A 17,946-nucleotide genomic window follows, 5' to 3' on the forward strand; every position below is an offset into this window, starting at 1 on the left:
CCAGAAACGCAATAGTATGCCAGTTAGACTGTTCGATGAAGGGCGCAATAGCCGAGTCGCTAAAGCCTTGGACTTTCAATCTAAGGGTCCCGAGTTCGAATCTCGGTAACGACACCAGGTGGATAAAGGGTGGAGGTTATTCTTTTCCCGATCTCCCAGGTCAACGTATGTGCAGACCTGCTTGTGTCTGAAACCCCTTCGTGTGCATACGCAAGCAGAATATCAAATACGCACATTAAAGATCATGTAATCCATGTCAGTGTTCGGTGGGTTATGGAAACAAGACCAAACCATGCATGCAACACCCCCTCCCCCTAAAACGGAGTATGGGTGCCCACATGGCGGGGTAAAAACGGTCATACACGTAAAAGCCCACTTGTATACATACGAGTGAACGTGTTATTAACAACGAGTACGTGTGTGTGTGAAGGAAGGAAGGAATTTTTGTTTAATGTCCCGTCACACATATCGGTGATTGAAGACATTTTGTAAAAGTATTTATGAATACATCTGAGTATTATCGGTTAGAAGGGGTGGGAGATGTGGATGAATGGAGGGTTTGGGGAAACTGGGCAAATGAGGGTAAAAATGTGGGTGAAATTTGAAAGAAAAACAAAACAAACAAACAAACAAACAAACAAACAAAAAACCTCTAAATACAGTTACAGGAAATTACTTAAAGGACTTCGTAAAAGAGAAGTCGTTAAACTGACAAGCGAAACAACTGATAATGAATGCAAAAAGTCAAAAACATCAACGTTCTCAGTCACTTGTGAAGACACACTTTCGTGTACAAAAGGCTTCATCAAGCTACAGTGAAAAATTATATGCTCAATTGTCAGGTTATTAAAGCATATACACTTGACATTAGAACAATACTTGGTCCGTAATGAATTTGATAATAGTCTGAGAGCTAAGCTCAGAAATGGTCTGCGAATCGGACCAAAGTCTGAGAGAGTCAACTGACGAGGTTTTAGACTTGAATTCAAGCACCCATAAAAGTCTCTTTCTAGTATATTGCTTATTTCCTTGTATGACAATGGGCAATATACTTTTATACTATCTATATGATTTTTTGCTCCCCTTTTTGCTGCCCTATCTGCTTGGTCGTTATAACGGAATCCAGTGTGGGATGGTATCCAACAAAAATCAACATTTGTACCCTTCACAAATAGGGAGTGCAATAAATACCTAATTTCAAAAAATAAATCTTCTCTTTGATTATTCTCAAAAAGGAGCAAACCTTTTAAGACAGATTGAGAATCAACACAAAATAGGATATTACTTATTATGATTGGTATATCAACAAGATGATTTAAAGCCATAAGGATGGCCACCAATTCAGCTGTAAAAATTGAATGTCCCTTACCTAAATAATATGATTTTTCTGTTTTTAAGTCAGGAATGACAAAAGCAGATCCTGCACTGCTATCATCCAGGACCGAGCCATCAGTGTAAACTTTTAAATGATAATCAAAATTTTCTTCTAATTCAATTCTGACAGATGCTGCTATTATATGTGGAGATTCTCCTTTTGTTGTGTCAGAAGCACATATGTTGACGTTTGCTTTTGTTAACTCCCAGGGAGGGACAGGTGGCACCAGAACACGAGGTGCCATATCATGCAAATCAATGTCTGAAGAATTTAAAATATCTGACACATATGTGCGAATGGTTTGTAGATTTGAATTATTGTGTGCATTTTTTGGAAAATCAATATCAGACCTAATATTTAATTCCTCAAAATCATCCACTGCTGTACATCTCACAATATATTTAGCAGAACTTAATTTTCTGATTTCATCTAGTGGTAGAATACCCGCAAGCTTATAGGCTACTGAGGTCTTAGTATGCACAGGTACCCCTAAAGCCAGTTTCACAGCTTTACTGTCAATTATTCGCAGCTTCTTTAGGAACGTCGGCGGGGCAGAAAAGAAAATTTCTTGACCGTAGGTCAATCTTGATCTTACGAGAGATGTCGCTAAATGTAAAAGAATTTTGGAGTCTTGTCCCCAAGGAGAGTGACTTACAATTTTTAAGAAATTTAAACTTTTAACTGCTTTATTCACCATTGAATCAATGTGTTTCTTCCAGTTTAGTTTTGAAGTAAATAGGATCCCAAGAAATTTGATTTCCGACTTGAAAAATATTTCACGTCCTCCTAAAAAAAAGCGTGGTAGTTTGCTGGGATTATAACCATTATTAAAGAGGATCAAATGTGTTTTTTCTACAGAAAACTCAAAACCATTAGATTGCATATAGCTACTCAGTCTATCGAGTTCACCCTGAAAATGTTTCTGTACATAATTTATGTAATGTAGGCTTGTCCTTTTCCTCAAGGATGTCTGAATCCATATAGCAATATCATCAGCATATTGAGCCAGCTTAGTAGATGATGAAAAACATGTATGTAAATCATAAAGCATAATGTTGAACAACAATGGAGAAATAATGGAACCCTGCGGGATTCCCATGTTTATAGGCCTAGAGGTTGATAAAGTTACTCCCACTTTTGCCACTATATATCTCCCACTTAAAAAGGATTTAACATAGTCATAAACATGACCCGACAGACCAATTTGTTTCAGCTTAAATAACAGTCTGCTATGCCACACTCGGTCATAAGCTTTAGTAAGATCGAAGAAGGACGCAAGGATACTTTTTCGCTTAGAAAACTGTTTTTTAATTTGGGTAGTGAGACGGGTCAGATGATCAATTGTAGATCTTCCTTTCCGGAATCCAGTTTGAGCTGACGGAATTATGTTATTTTTGTCACAGTAATACACCATTCTAATATTTACAATTTTCTCCATGACTTTCCCAACGTGGGAGGTAACCGAAATAGGTCTATAACTCGAAGCTTCTGTTCGAGGTTTACTCTGTTTTAATACAGGAATTACAATGGAAGTTTTCCATACCTCAGGGATTTGTCCACATTCCCAGCACTTTTGAAATAATGTATGTAATATAATCAACCAGTTTTCTGGCAAATGGTTTAACATGGTGTAAGATACTACATCCTTACCAACTGACACATTTTTGTTACTCAACAAATGAATAGCGTTCTTTACCTCATGTAAAGTTATTGCCGAATTGATTGTATTATCATTTTGTGGGGTAGGATCTCTATATTTGTCACTGATTTCTTCTTCCTCTCTTAAAGTCTTTTGTTTAGTTGACAAACTATCTACACTGCCTGTTTTAGAATACATACAAACAAATTCTTCAGCCTTCTCTTGAGGGGACAGAAACTCTTTATCTTTTGTTTTAATAGGATAGTCTTGGAGAACAATGCCTGATTTCATTTCTTTCATTTTGGCCCACACTTTCTTCATATCCTTATGGTCAGATACTTCATTCAAACAGAATTGTGACCAGTATTGTCTTTTTTCTCGGGCTATGATTCTATTCGCCTTGATTTTTGTGTAACACATTTCTTTATGAGCGGCTTCTTTTACATCTTCATCACGTACTTTTCTGAGTTTCAACCATGTTAGGTATGCTAGTTTCTTTGTATTTACAGCCTCCGCACATGCATCATTCCACCAAACATTTCCAGAAAAAAATGTCACTCCTCTTTGAACCTTTTTTTGGAATTGCTATTTCAGCAGCTCCAATAATTGATTTTTGAAAGTTGTTATAATAAACATTTAAATCTTCACAAAAAATTTCACTTTCAGAAATGTTCGTAAGATAGTTTTGAAATGTTTCCCAGTTTGCATATTTGTAATTGAATTTTGGGATTTCGTCTTCTCCGCTGTATTTAGATATATTACAATCCTTAAAAGACAGTGTGATTGGCACATGATCACTGCCTAGTGGATCATCCCCAGTATCCCACTGTACTGTTAAAGCTAGAGATGGTGATATGAAGGTTAGGTCAAGTGCCGATGCTCTATGATGAGCCACATCTGGGATACGTGTAATCCTCCCATCGTTAAGTAAATGCAACGATGAATCAACAATATTTTCAACAAAGTCAGGATGAGATATTATTTGACAATCACTATCCCAGAAGGGAGCATGGGAATTAAAATCTCCCCCGACGATCCATCTTTCTTTTGAGCAATTTAATGTTCGCAACCAATTTGTATTTTGCTTACTTGGACCTTTGGGATAGTAGACTGACGCAAAATGTATGATTTGATTATTAGAGACATGCAATTTTACAAACGTAGCTGACATCTTTTCAGTATAGTTTGAAATAGGAGATGGATGGACACTTGCGTAATTCAAACCACACTGTACGTAAATAGCTGTACTAATCTTGTCAGAATCCTCGCTTATATGATGTGTGTGTGTGAGCGTGGAGAAGTGTGAAGGAGGTTGCTGATACATTGTTGAGCATAACATCCAGATGTTCTTCCATCTTGCGTGTCATCTTGCCAGCCGTTCCTTTTGCTTTTCTGTGTATTTTACTTTCTTGGGTTTGTTGTTGTTGTTGTTTTTTTTTTATCCTACAAATTTCCTACCATGTATACCTGCAGAATAGAATTTCTGGAAACGTCGGTATCAAGAAGAAGAAGAAGAAGAAGAAGAAGAAGAAGAAGAAGGAGGAGGAGGAGGAGGAGGAGGAGGAGGAGGAGGAAAGAAAGAAAGAAATCGATAAAAGAAGGAGGAGGTAAAGGAAGAGATTGATGATGAGGAAGCAGTAGAAGAAAAAGATCAGTGCAGCAGAAGAAGAAGAAGAAGAAGGAAGTCGATTAAAAAAGAAAACGAAGAAAAAAAAGATCTCAGCAGAGCTGTGCTGACGTCATACTTCAGACATTGCTGGCCAAGAAATGGCTAGTTTTCTCTCTGTCTTAAGTGCCTCTCTCTACAAATACCCCTATGGAAACTGCCCCCTGGTAAACAGAAATCTCCCTCTTCCCACCTCTCTCTCTCTCTCTCTCTCTCTCTCTCTCTCTCTCTCTCTCTCTCTCTCTCTCTCTCTCCACCCCTGTCCGTATGCCTGTCTAACCATCTGTATGTCTGTGTGTTCCTCTGTCTACGAACATAACTTATTCATCACTGATCCCCTCACTCCTCCATTCCACCCTCCCAGACTCCCCCTCCTCCCCCGTCCTCCCCCCTCCTCCCCCTCCTTTATTTCCGATAGTATTATGATCAGATTTGATAATTTTCTGAACTCATACCCGTTGTATTTTCTCGAGTTAAATAAACAAATGAATGCAGAGCATAAAAATAACAGGATTGAAAATAGTGATGACCTCCTTGGTTGACTGTTGCGAGCCTTACGTACACGAACTGGCGGCTTAAAAAAAAAAAAGTTGTATTCGTGCAAACACTTATATTGGTCGCTGGTAGCAGCATAATTATAGCCACAGTCTCACTCACAACGGGTGAAATCCACGGTACGTTTAAAAAAAAACCCTGAAAAAATCTCCGAGTTTTCTTTAAAAACAACAACAAACAAACAAACAAACAAATCCTTGATTCCCATTCTTATGTTTACCCTATTTTCTCTCTTTTTCGTGGCCTGAAGACTGGAATAATTTGTGTTAATTAATCACCCGCTGCCTACTTCGCCATTGCGGATTGATGCGATAAAACTCACGCGTACGACCATTCGCATGGGAAATACAATAATATCACTCTGAGGTTCTTCTGCTCAAACTATGAGCCGGACAATTTCACTGCGCGGTCAATCGCCACAAGCACAACAGCTTCCATTGCTCTGAATGAGTCACGACAGTCAACCTTTCTTTTACATTGCCCACTCTGCATAATGCTTATTTTTTGTGTCCTTTCTGACACAAACTTGAAACTGCTATTGTGGTTCGTCCGTCGGGATCGACGAGGACCATCTAGTCATCCTGGGGGTGGGTGGGTGGGTTGGGCTCTGTGGGTGCGCAGATGACTGGTCAGGCCAATCCGCGCCCGGAAGGTTCTGACGCAGTGTGGACAGGGGATGGTGGCGGCTGTCGGGGACTTGCTGGCACTGCTTTTAGCACAGATATAAAGCACATATAGATAGGTGATAATATGCATGTATCGTAAAATAATAAACAAAATAATAAAATAATCGAAAAAAAATAATGGGGGGTGTGGGGTGTGGGGGGGGTGGGGGGTGGGGGGGGGGGAGACAAAAAGGAAAGGGGAGAGCGTAGAAAGGGATGGTTTTTTGTTTGTTTGCTTTGGGATGTGGAAGGATGTTAGGTAGGGGAGGAGGGGTGACGGCGAATTCTAGATAACCAGCGACAACAACGACGACGACGACATGCATTGCAGCAGCAACAACGCTGTCAAGGCACGACTCCCCACAACCCTACATTTCCATCCCCCACTCCTACCCCATCACCACCAACCCTTCCCCCCCCCCCCCACCCCACCAGCCCCCTTCCGCCTGTCGCCTCCACCCCCACCCCCACCTCCTTCCCTCCCAGACTCCCCTTTTCCTTCCTTCCGTTTCCGAAAAAACCTCCAGTCCTCATGCGGGCTGTCTCCACTCTGTATGCAAGGCAGTGGGCTTAGCGGGGACGGGCAGAAGGCTTTGGGGTGGAGATCCGGATGGTCACTGGGCAAGATGTTTGCATGTTTTTCCCGCTCGCGGTCTGATGGACGACGGGTCGATGCCTGTGGCCTGCTTTGTTACGCAAAATAATCTGCGGCTCCCGAGTCAGCTTGCTAGCTTGCTTGCTTGCTTTGCTTGCTAGCTTGTTCGTGTCCTTGCTTGCTTGTTTGCTTGCTCGCTGGACTGTTCGTTCGTTGGGTTGGGTTGCGGACTGTAGAATTTGTGTGTGTGTGTGTGTGTGTGTGTGTGTGTGTGTGTGTGTCGTGCCTCGTCGTTTCTACCACCACAGAGTTGTGTCCCTTTCCTTTTGACACTTCTGGGGTGACGTGTGTGTGTGTGTGTGTGTGTGTGTGTGTGTGTGTGTGTGTGTATGGTATGGTGTGGTGGTGGTGGTGGTGGTAGTGGTGTGTGTGTGTGTGTGTGTGTCGTGCCTCGTCGTTTCTACCACCACAGAGTTGTGTCCCTTTCCTTTTGACACTTCTGGGGTGACGTGTGTGTGTGTGTGTGTGTGTGTGTGTGTGTGTGTGTGTGTGTGTGTGTGTGTGTGTGTGTGTGTGTGGTATGGTGTGGTGGTGGTGGTGGTGGTAGTTGTGTGTGTGTGTGTGTGTGTGTGCGCGTGCGCGCGCGTGCGTGCGTGTGTTTGTCAGTGTGTGTTTTTTTTTGTTTTTTTTCTCAAAGTGAACGTGTGCGCGGTGATTTGAGAGAATTCCTGGGAGTATGTCCGTCTGTGAATCATAAGATAACGGAAGGATGATTGGTTCCTTGTTTCTCTAGCCGCAGTGAACCCTTGACATTAACTCTGATAAGAGATATATTATTAGTTTTGTGTCTATGCGTCATAACTATTTTTATTTGGTTTTGGAAACTTGTCTGAAACTCAGTTTCTGTGTTCATATGCTTTAGATTTCCATATTGCTCTCTCTCGCTCTCGACACACACACACACACACACACACACACACACACACACACACACACACACACACACACACACACACACACACACACACACACACACACACACATATATATATATATATATATATATATATATATATATATATATATATGTACATATAGGTACACACACACATATATATATATATATATATATATATATATATGTATATGCATCTCTCTCTCTCTCTCTCTGTGTTTGTGTGTGTGTGTGTGTGTGTGTGTGTGTGTGTGTGTGTGTGTGTGTGTGTGTAAAATTATAATTACACCGCAAACATTATGGAAATGAAATGTCAAACTGACTTGACAAACGCTTTTTTCACGTGATCGTTAAATAAGGTTGTGCAATCCTTGTGTATTTGCTGGCTGAACAGATAACCAATGATGATACCCCCCAAAATTCCCTTTTTTTTCTCACCTTATCTGTTTTGTTGGACATTTGCCAGCACGCTCATTCATATTGCAACTATGTTCTTGCTATTGACGTACTTATCTAGATTGCCTCCTCCCCCCCCCCCCTCCTACTCGCACCCCGCCCCTCCCCGCCCCCCAACTCTGCCACCGCTTTCCCATGTGTTCTATAATGACCTGATGCCGATGTACAGTAAGCCGTTTGTCTTGCCTTATCTGTCTGTCTCCCTTTGTCTTTGTCTGTCTGTCTCTTGCTACTACTACTACTACTACTACTACTACTACCACTGCTACTGCTGCTGCTACTCCTGCCACTACTATTGCTGCTGCTACTGGTGCAGCTGCTGCTACCACTACTACTACTACTGTTGCTGCTGCTTCTACTGCTGCTACTATTGCTGCTGCTGCTGCTGTTGCTACTATACTACAAAGCGGACAAAACTGAAGCAATGATCATAGGAACTAAACAAAAACTGTCTTCCATCACAATTGACACAATCGAACTTGGCAGTTCATCCATCCCTCTTTCCAGGTCAGTCAGGAACCTCGGTGTTGTCCTTGAGAATACACTGTCCATGCAAAAATTTATCAGTCAGACATGTCAGTCCTGCTACTGTCAACTGCGGCGCATCAGTGCCGTCCGGAAATATCTGTCGACTGACGCAACATCTGGACTTGTCGTTTCTCTCATTCTCTCTCGCCTTGACTACTGTAACTCTCTATTGTCTGGTTTGCCTGCTTCATCCATTCAGTCCCTTCAGCGCATACAAAACTCTGCTGCCCGACTCGTCCTCAGAAAGAAAAGATCTGAGCACATCACTCCTCTTTTGCAACATCTCCACTGGCTCCCTGTCTCACACAGAATAAAGTACAAGATCAGCACTCTATGTTATAGATGTATTCACAAAACTGCCCCTTCCTATCTCTGCGGCTGCCTTCACCTCTACACTCCATCTCGCTCACTACGATCGGCTTCGGATCCACTCTGTTTACGCATACCCAGATTCAAACACTCGACTGTTGGCCGCCGTTCTTTCTCTGTCTCTGGACCTTGCAATTGGAATGAACTTCCTCTTTCGCTTCGTCAAGTCTCCACACTCAGCTCTTTCAAGTCTGGCCTTAAAACCCACCTCTTCCCAAAATAGCCTCCCTTGCCTGCCTCTTCCTTGTCTTTAGTTTCTATAGTTTTAGAGATATGCATGCGTGTGAATGACTGGTGCGAAAGCGCTTTGATTTGTCGCGTATATAAATATCATCATTATTATTATTATTATTATTATTATTATTACTACTACTACTACTACTGATTGAATCTAAGCGCCCCCATTGAAACAATATACAAACAACTGCACATGCTGGCATACAAAAGCACATTAAAACAAAGGAAAGAGAGAAAGAATAATATATTTACACCAATATAATAATAAAAGCCTGCAAATACGAAGCATCGAATAGCAAAGAAAGATAGGTGTCACACGCACGCGCACAGACACACAGACACACACACGCACGCACACACACACACACACACACACACACACACACACACACACGCATGCACGCACGTTTGCACATGCGCACACACACTCACACGAACACACACCGACAAGCACACAAATTCCGTGGAGAGTTCATTCGGAGAGATGAATGGATACAGACAAAGAGACAACTAAGCTTCAGACAGCCTGAATTTGATGGTGAAAGACCCCGATTGTCTTTGAAGAGGCTTAGAGGGACTCTCCAGAAGTTCTCAGTGAACGGACGTAATGTATCGGACACTAGATAAGTGCAATGGGAGAACTCTTAGATGCCAGTTTTGTATTGTATTCGCCACTAGATGGGTAATGTAACCAATGAAGTTGAGGAAAGAGAGGTGTAAAGTGATCGGTTTTTGAACTTTCTGAAAATAAATCTTGCTGGATCATCTGAAGGCGTGATATCAAAGCAGAAGACAAACCAAAGACAAACCGACAAACCAAGGACAAACCAGCTAGTAGTGAACTGCGGATGCCAAAGTGACAAGCTGAGTAGTTGCTTCAACAGTCAGTTACAGTTTAACGGTATGGATTTCTTTCTCAGCAGGAAGTTTGCAGCTTCACATATATGACTAGTGTGGTCATGTATGGACAGAGCTGAGTCAGAATATGCACCCAGGTATCCGGCAGATTTTTGAAACATCGCAGACGGTCAAGATATGGATGGTAATACAGCAGACTTAGACCCTACAAGTATGACCCCTACCTTAACGTCGTCAGTCCTTTCACTGCAACAATACACAGATATATGTTTTTTCTGCGAAGGGTGAATGTACAAACCCAATGGTATTGTACGAAAAAACCGAAACCTTTGAGAACACCATATCGAAGAGAAAGAGGTCTGGATTGGGAATGAGAATTGGAGATGAACGCCCATATAGAGCGATTAGAATGGTAAGATTTGAACCTTCCGGGGATCGTGCATATCTACATACCTATACATCTCTCTCTCTCTCTCTCTCTCTCTCTCTCTCTCTCTCTCTGTGTGTGTGTGGGGGGGGGTGAGAGTGTGTGTGTACATACATACAAACATACATTGCTTTTTCATGCGCACAATCACCCATCCACCCATCCATCCATCCATACGCATACGCCCCCCCACCCCCACCACCCCTGTACCCTACCCCTTTTCATGCGTACAACCACCCATCCGTCCCTCCACACATACATACATACATACGCATACACCCAACCCCCCACTGTACCCTATCCATTTTCGATTTCTTTAATGGCTTTTTCATGCACATAACCACCCATTCGCACATACATACATACATACATACATACATACGCATATACCCTGCTCCCCCCACCCCCACCCACCCCGTACCCTATCCATTTTCGATTTCCTTAATGGCATTTTCATGCGCACAACCACCCATCCGTCCATCCACACATGCATACACACACACACACACACACACACACACACACACACACACACACACACACACACACACACACACACACACACACACACACACACATACATGCATACATACATACATACGCATGCGCAGACACCCCCCATACCCCCCCCCCCCTTCCCCGTCCCCTACCCCTTTTCGAATTTCTTAATGGCTTTTTCACGCGCACAACCACCCATCCGTTCATCCACACATACATACATATATACATACATACATGCATACATACATACATACGCATACACCCTACCCCCCACTCTACCCTACCCCTTTTCGATTTCTTTAATGGCCGTTTCCCAGCTGACCGCTCTGCTGGAAACAGCGGCCCAATCTCCAGCATGGCCATTTTCCCTGATGAGAGTCTCAAACGTCGAAACACATGTCAGCGTTGGGCATTGAGAGCACTGGTAATGATTCTCTGTCCCTCCCAGAGAAGCCAAGCCGCTCGTGAAGAATATCGATTTCTTACCGTCCCAACCCCACACACCCATTGCTTCAACCCCCCCCCCCCCCCCCCCCAGCCCATGTCCCCTTTTATCACCCTCCTCCACCACCCTCACCACCTGTGTCTTTTACCGTATGGTTTGTAACTCTCTCTCTCTCTCGTATATATATATATATATATATATATATATATATATATATATATATATATAGATATGCATCATAAAGGATCAGGATTGTGATGCGGTGTCCACTTAATCTTGGAGATTTAATAAAATATCAATATGTGTTTGCGTGTTATATGTGTATAAATGCTTTTGAATAAATAGACTTTAGTAATTAATTACTGTGCATGCTTAGGGTCACCTTTGGCAGTGATATGGCTTGGTTATGTTTGTATTCTTCTGGCGTGACGGAAAGGATAAATTAAAGCTGTATCTGTTCTGTTATAATGATTATTTTCAAGCTTATCTTCGGTCGTTCTAAATGGGGAAAAAAAACCAACAAAAAACCAACAAAAAACAAAAACAAAACAACAACAACAACAAAAAAATCACGTCATTGTCACTTCACCGGTAAAATCGTGGGTGTGGTTATCCTCACATAGGGAAGATACTGGTTTGATTTTGTCCAAAACAGTCATTGATTCATAAACACTGTCATATGACTAGAGAAATGAGTGAGGCAAAGATACGCATGAGTACTGCTATTATTTACAAGACAAAGGTGGATAATACAAATGATATGGTTTCAGTTGCTTTTTCACATCACCTTGAACCCAAGAGGTCATAAAGTTAAAGCCGGATAGTTTTACCATTGTTTCTCTTATTGTCATGTCGCTTAGTTTTACGTGTTATAATTTATTTTACTGTGTTAAAAATCAAGCTGCTAAGTTTTTACCACTCTCCTATTTTAATGCAGCCTTTTTATTTATTGATTAGAATTTTCGGCATGTTCACATACATGCTAGACTCGACTTCGGGCTGAGAGTCTGTGTGTTGTGAGTGACGAGCCTTTGAATGCACGTGTAATTTCCAATCGGATTAATGAAGAGGTATTGTATTGTATTGTATTGTATATTTTAAGAAGTAGATCAGTTAGACTGCATCAGGGAAAAAATGCCTGTTATCGATGTGTAAAATGTATAAGATATTTTTTATCGGCGTTTACGACTTTCAGTATAGTATCAATTTACTCAGCAAACAAAACTAAGCCTGTTCTACAATATGTTAAGCAGAACATACATTGTCAAATATTTGTATTTGTATTTCTTTTTATCACAATAGATTTCTCTGTGTGAAATTTGGGCTGCTCTCCCCAGGGAGAGTGCGTCGCTACACTACAGCGCCACCCATTTTTGTATTTTTTCCTGCGTGCAGTTTTATTTGTTTTTCCTATCGAAGTGGATTTTTCTACAGAATTTTGCCAGGAACAAACCTTTTGCTTCCATGGGTTCTTTTACGTGTTTATCGTCTCATCCGAATGATTTTGTATTTCTTTGTATTGATTTTGAAACTGTTCAACTTACGAAATATTACACAATAACGAGCTTAACCTTGGGCCCTTGATACTGTAAAAGTTTGAATTAAAGAAACGTGTATTTGGACTGGAAAATAAACAAAGGATTTATCGGGATAATCAATGATATACCGAAATAGTAAAGGTATTGTACTTTCTAAAATGACCAAATAAAACAAAAATGTCATGACTACTAAACAAATGTACGACATTTCATTTTAGTGCCAGGAGCAAGAAGAATTTAGTGGCTGCCGAAGGTACAGATTGTGTATGCTGCTTGTGATCACATCACTGTGTGCGTGACATAAATAACGTTATATATTTCGCATGTCACCACCCGGATTGCATGCTGTTGGCGAAAAAGGAATGGCCATGAGCCACACAATCCCCGACCCCAACATCACTACCCTCCACTTAATACCCTGCCTGCTGTCTTGTTGAACTATTATTTTTCTTATTATTATTATGAGAGAGAGAGAGAGAGAGAGAGAGAGAGAGAGAGAGAGACAGACAGACAGACAGACAGACAGACAGACAGACAGACAGAGACAGAGAGAGAGAGAGAGAACGAACGAACGAACAAAGGAAATTTCATTTTAAGAAGGTAAAGGAGTAACCACAATGTGTTTGTTTGCATCCGGCCTTCTGGGAAAGAACGTTCATGATGAAGATAAAAAAAAAAAAAAAAAAAAAAAAAAATCCAGTGAGAGTCAAATTCACAACAGCATCAAAATTACACACGCATGTACAAACATAAGTATAGATATTTATGCACAATGCAATATCGCTTTCCATAAGTAACAACAGGGACAATGGGGACGACGTGTGGACGACGTGTGGTGGACAGCAGAAAGAAGAGATAAGGTGGAGAAGATTGGCCGAATAGAGAGGGAGAGTGAGAGACTGACACAGAGAGACAGAGAGGGAGAGGGAGAGAGAGAGTGAGTGAGAGAGAGAGAGAGAGAGAGAGAGAGAGAGAGAGAGAGAGAGAGAGAGAGAGAGAGAGAGCGTATTGCATAACTGAATGTGTAATGAATACCACTCCCCACTCCATCCCTGAAAAAAAAAAAGTTGGAAGTGCTGCTGACTGCGCGTTAGAGGCACCAACACACTGTAAGCGACACGTGGCTGGGACGGAGCGGATTCCGCAGCTTGACTTCTCAACAGGCAGTCATAACACAATCTTCAAGATCAACAGCCAGTCTCCTGTTCCACGTAATAATAATAATTGCGTATTGTCAAGTTCTCTCGAACTCGAGAAATAGGACATCTGTTTCGCGGAGAAAGTCTCTCAAAGTAACTAGCGTGACTCAATTGTTTCAGTCTTAATGGCTGAAACTGATCCTACCAAAACCAATTACAGGTTCACACACACACACACACGCGCACACACACACACACACACACACACACACACACACACACACACACTGGTGCACTTTGTTGATAGCATTCGCATATTACTTAACAATTATATAGCAACCTTGAAGAGTCTGGTTTAAAGCCCTAATCAGCGCATCGGCAGTACTCTTTGATCCTTGGCATAAATTATATGGAAAACTCATTCCACTGAGTAATACAAGGGCTTCTTTTTAATACAAGAAAATGAAACAATCAAAGAAACATCACCTCTCGCACAAGCTGGAATTTTGCTTTGTGTTAAAAAATGTCAGTCAATAAAGAGATTATTTTGTCAATGAACAAATATACAAATAGATAAGTAAATAAATGAATAGATAACTAAATAAACAGATAAAAAAAATAAAAGAGTGAATACATAAATAGATACATAAATGCATAAATACATAAATGCGTTAATAAATGCATAAATAAATTAATAATCAAATAAATAAATGAACAGATAAATCAATAAATAAATATGATTTTTATTCTTCAACTAACTGACTGACCGAATGGTGTGTTTTGCAGATTTATCTTCAGCGCATCATCACCCGGTCGGAGGTATCGTCATGTGACGCCGCTGCTGGCTGTTCCCGAGCTGCGTAGACGATCCCCTCCACACACAGAAACGACGTCATCAGTCGTCACTGGACTGCCTTACCTGGGTCAGCTCCCTTTGCTGGATAGTCCGCCATCTTGAATTCTAGGGAGAGTCAACACAGACGGCGACCGAAGGAGATGGCCATCGGAATGGCTTGATGACGGCTGTGGAAATCGCTGTTTGATCACAGTCGGCCTTATCCCGGCCACTCAGAATGAAACGGCCCTGTCTTTTGAAGCTCCATCAGTTTGTTACCGGAATCACCTCGTGAACAAACGTACGACCGATACAGGTCTGAGGTAGTGTTTATTCTGTTTCGATGGACCGGTCCGTCAAAGGGGCGGTAAAAAGATAAAAAGGGCTTGTTGACATCGTTTCCGAGGACTCCAAAAGCCGCGTAAATCTGGACAACGACTTGCTCTTCCCAGGTTGACTGTATCTCTGACCTTTTGCTTCAAAGTGTCATGACAATACGATTTTTTTTCTTTCTTTATCGAGTTGTTTCATGACTGGAAAACTGTGCGCACGTGTGTTTAATGAGCGAATGTTCCATACTTCCAACAGGTTCAGTTTGTGTTCATTTTTCTTCAGTTTTAAAAGCTTATAGCTGTTTGTTTTTTTAAGCTTGTCTTGACAAGTTATATCATAAAAACGACTTAACTGATACACCCGGCAATAGCTATCAACTGTGACTTGGATCAGGAAGGAATAGTAATTTCTCTGTGGACTTTTCCAGCCAGTTCCTATCACAAGCAAAAACATTACTGTAGCTCTCATGTTTGATGATATAAAACCAGCGTTGGTGTTCGAGCTTAGTAAATATTTCATTCAAATCAGTTGGCAAAGATTCTTTTCTAACAATTAGAACCGCTGTGCTGTAGATTCAAGAAGCAGTCGGTGCATTAAAACTCACTTATCTTTTCCACCTTGTTGCTTAACAGAAAGACAGAAAGAACTGTTCGTTCCCCCACACGTATTGTGAAGTCAGTACACAGGGAACGTTTTAACTCAGTTATCTTTCCCCACACACACCCTGCTTCACAAACAGGAATTTATTTATTTTTTCGCAGCAGTACAGGAGTAGTCGGAGACAGGGTGGGGGACTGCTAGCAGACGTTTACCTCCACTTCACCGAATACGACCAGGAGAGGCAGATCGTGAGAACGATAATCGTTCAAGCGAAAGCCCCGTGCCCGCATCAGCGAAATCTGAAGCCGCGTCTGCCAGTTTGCTTTTCGGACGGACAGTTCCAGACCTTTCCCTGATGCCTATCACCCCGGAAGAAGGCCGGTGCCGGATGGAACTCTTCAGCGCTTGAGGGAGGAATCTCCAGCTCGACATCTCCAGGCTGCAGCCATCTTGCTTTGAACTGAGTGAGTGTTTTGGTCAACAGGGAGGTAGTGTGTTTGTCCACTGCGCGCTGGCTGTTGATTTTCTTCTGTTCTCTCCTCCTTCTTTGTTCCGTTGCTGCTTTTATCTGCTTTCGTAGTGTTGTGTTTTGTTGTTGTCGTTTTACTCATGATGATGATGATGATGTCGTCGTCAGGTTGTCGTCATTGCTGTTTTTGACTTTTTTTTCTGTCTTTGTTGCAGTCCTTATTGTAGTCGTTCTTCTGTTTGCTGTTTTAAGTTTCAGCATGTTATCATAAAATTTGTTGCTTTCCTTTGTCGTTAAAAACCAAACCAAACCAAACCAAACCCCCCCCAAAAAAAACCCAAAAAAAACAACAAAACACACACACAAAAAAAAAAACAACAACCACACACACAAAAAACAACAACAACACATTACTAGAAAACAAATAAACAAGTAAAGAAACAACAAACGCTTGCAAAGCAAACAAACTACCATCACAATCAGCAGCAACAACAGTGGCGACAATAGCAGCATTTTTTTTTCTTTCAAAAACGTGTGTTTTTACGAGTCAACCTGTCTGTGTCTTCGTTCTCTATTGTGTATTGTATGCATGTGTTCATGTGTTCATATGTGTGTGTGTGTGTGTGTGTGTTGCTTCAATGTTGACAGTGAAATTTCAGTTTCCAATTTCAATTTCAGTCTTTTAAGGAGGCGTCATTGCATCGGACAAATATATATATATGCTACATCACATCTGCTGGGCAGATGCCTGTCTAGCAGCCTGACCCAACTCGCTCAGTCAGGCTTTGAGTGCATATATATATATATATATATATATATACATATATATAGTAAAGAGTGGTAACTCTCTCCATTGCACAAAGGTACATAACTTCAAGTCAGTGATGCTTACGCTACCGATTCAGCTAGCGCACAGGTAAATAACAGGTACATTGGAACAAACCCAGACACTTCATCAAAAAAGGAAGCGCCGGGCCTTTCCTTATACCAATCATTTGACATGTGCACACAGCAGCAAAGACAGAAGAAATGTGCAAACACAAATTAGCTTTTATTCAAGACTGGCATAGCCTCTTTAATCCTGAATAAGCCACACAGAACACATGGACAATACAGAACAAATACATGGTTGCCTCGGTAGTTTATCCACTGGAAATTATACAAATAATGAGGCCAGGAGACGATATGATTAACAAATAGTAAAGAGTGGTAACTCTCTCCATTACACAAGGTACACAACTTAAATACTCTCATTGCCATAGGTTCTTTTTTAGTGCACCAATTGCATCATGCACACGGGACCTCGGTTTATCGTCTTATTCGAACGACGAGACGCTCAGTTCGATTTTCCAGTCAAACATGGGAGAAAGGGCTAGAGCGGGATTCGAACCCAGACCTTCACAGACTCTGTATTGGCAGACAAGCGTCTTAACTATTCTGCCACCTTTCTGCAGCGGTCAGTGAAATAAATGTACAAAGTGAAAATACCTGAGTATAAGTTAACAGGCATTGGGATTCGAAACACATTCTCTCACTCTCTCTCTCTCTCTCTCTCTCTCTCTCTCTTCTCTTTGTCTCTCAGTTTCTCTCTGTCTTTCTCCCTGTTTCTCTGTGCTTCTCTCTCTCTCTTTCGTTCTCCTCCCTCTCTTTTCTTCCTCTTTCCTTTTAGCTTTCTCTCTTTCCCTTGCTCCCCACCCTCTATTTTTTCTATCTCCCTCACGATCTTTCTGCTTCCCTCTCCCCTTCTCACTATCTCTGTCC

At 41.5% G+C, this 17,946-nt stretch overlaps 1 long non-coding RNA gene across 2 annotated transcripts in view; it reads left to right on the plus strand.

Annotated features, from left to right (window-relative positions):
- Nucleotides 1-17,946, plus strand: part of LOC143293733 (uncharacterized) — a 142,388-nt gene that overhangs the window by 33,437 nt on the left and 91,005 nt on the right. For both annotated transcript variants that reach the window (XR_013056799.1, XR_013056800.1), the window contains exon 2: nucleotides 14,735-16,180. This is a non-coding gene — a long non-coding RNA (uncharacterized LOC143293733). The remainder of the gene's footprint in view (nucleotides 1-14,734; nucleotides 16,181-17,946) is intronic.

The sequence above is a fragment of the Babylonia areolata genome, chromosome 19 (assembly GCF_041734735.1).
Source record: "Babylonia areolata isolate BAREFJ2019XMU chromosome 19, ASM4173473v1, whole genome shotgun sequence".
In the NCBI taxonomy this organism is placed as follows: Eukaryota; Metazoa; Mollusca; class Gastropoda; order Neogastropoda; family Buccinidae; genus Babylonia; species Babylonia areolata.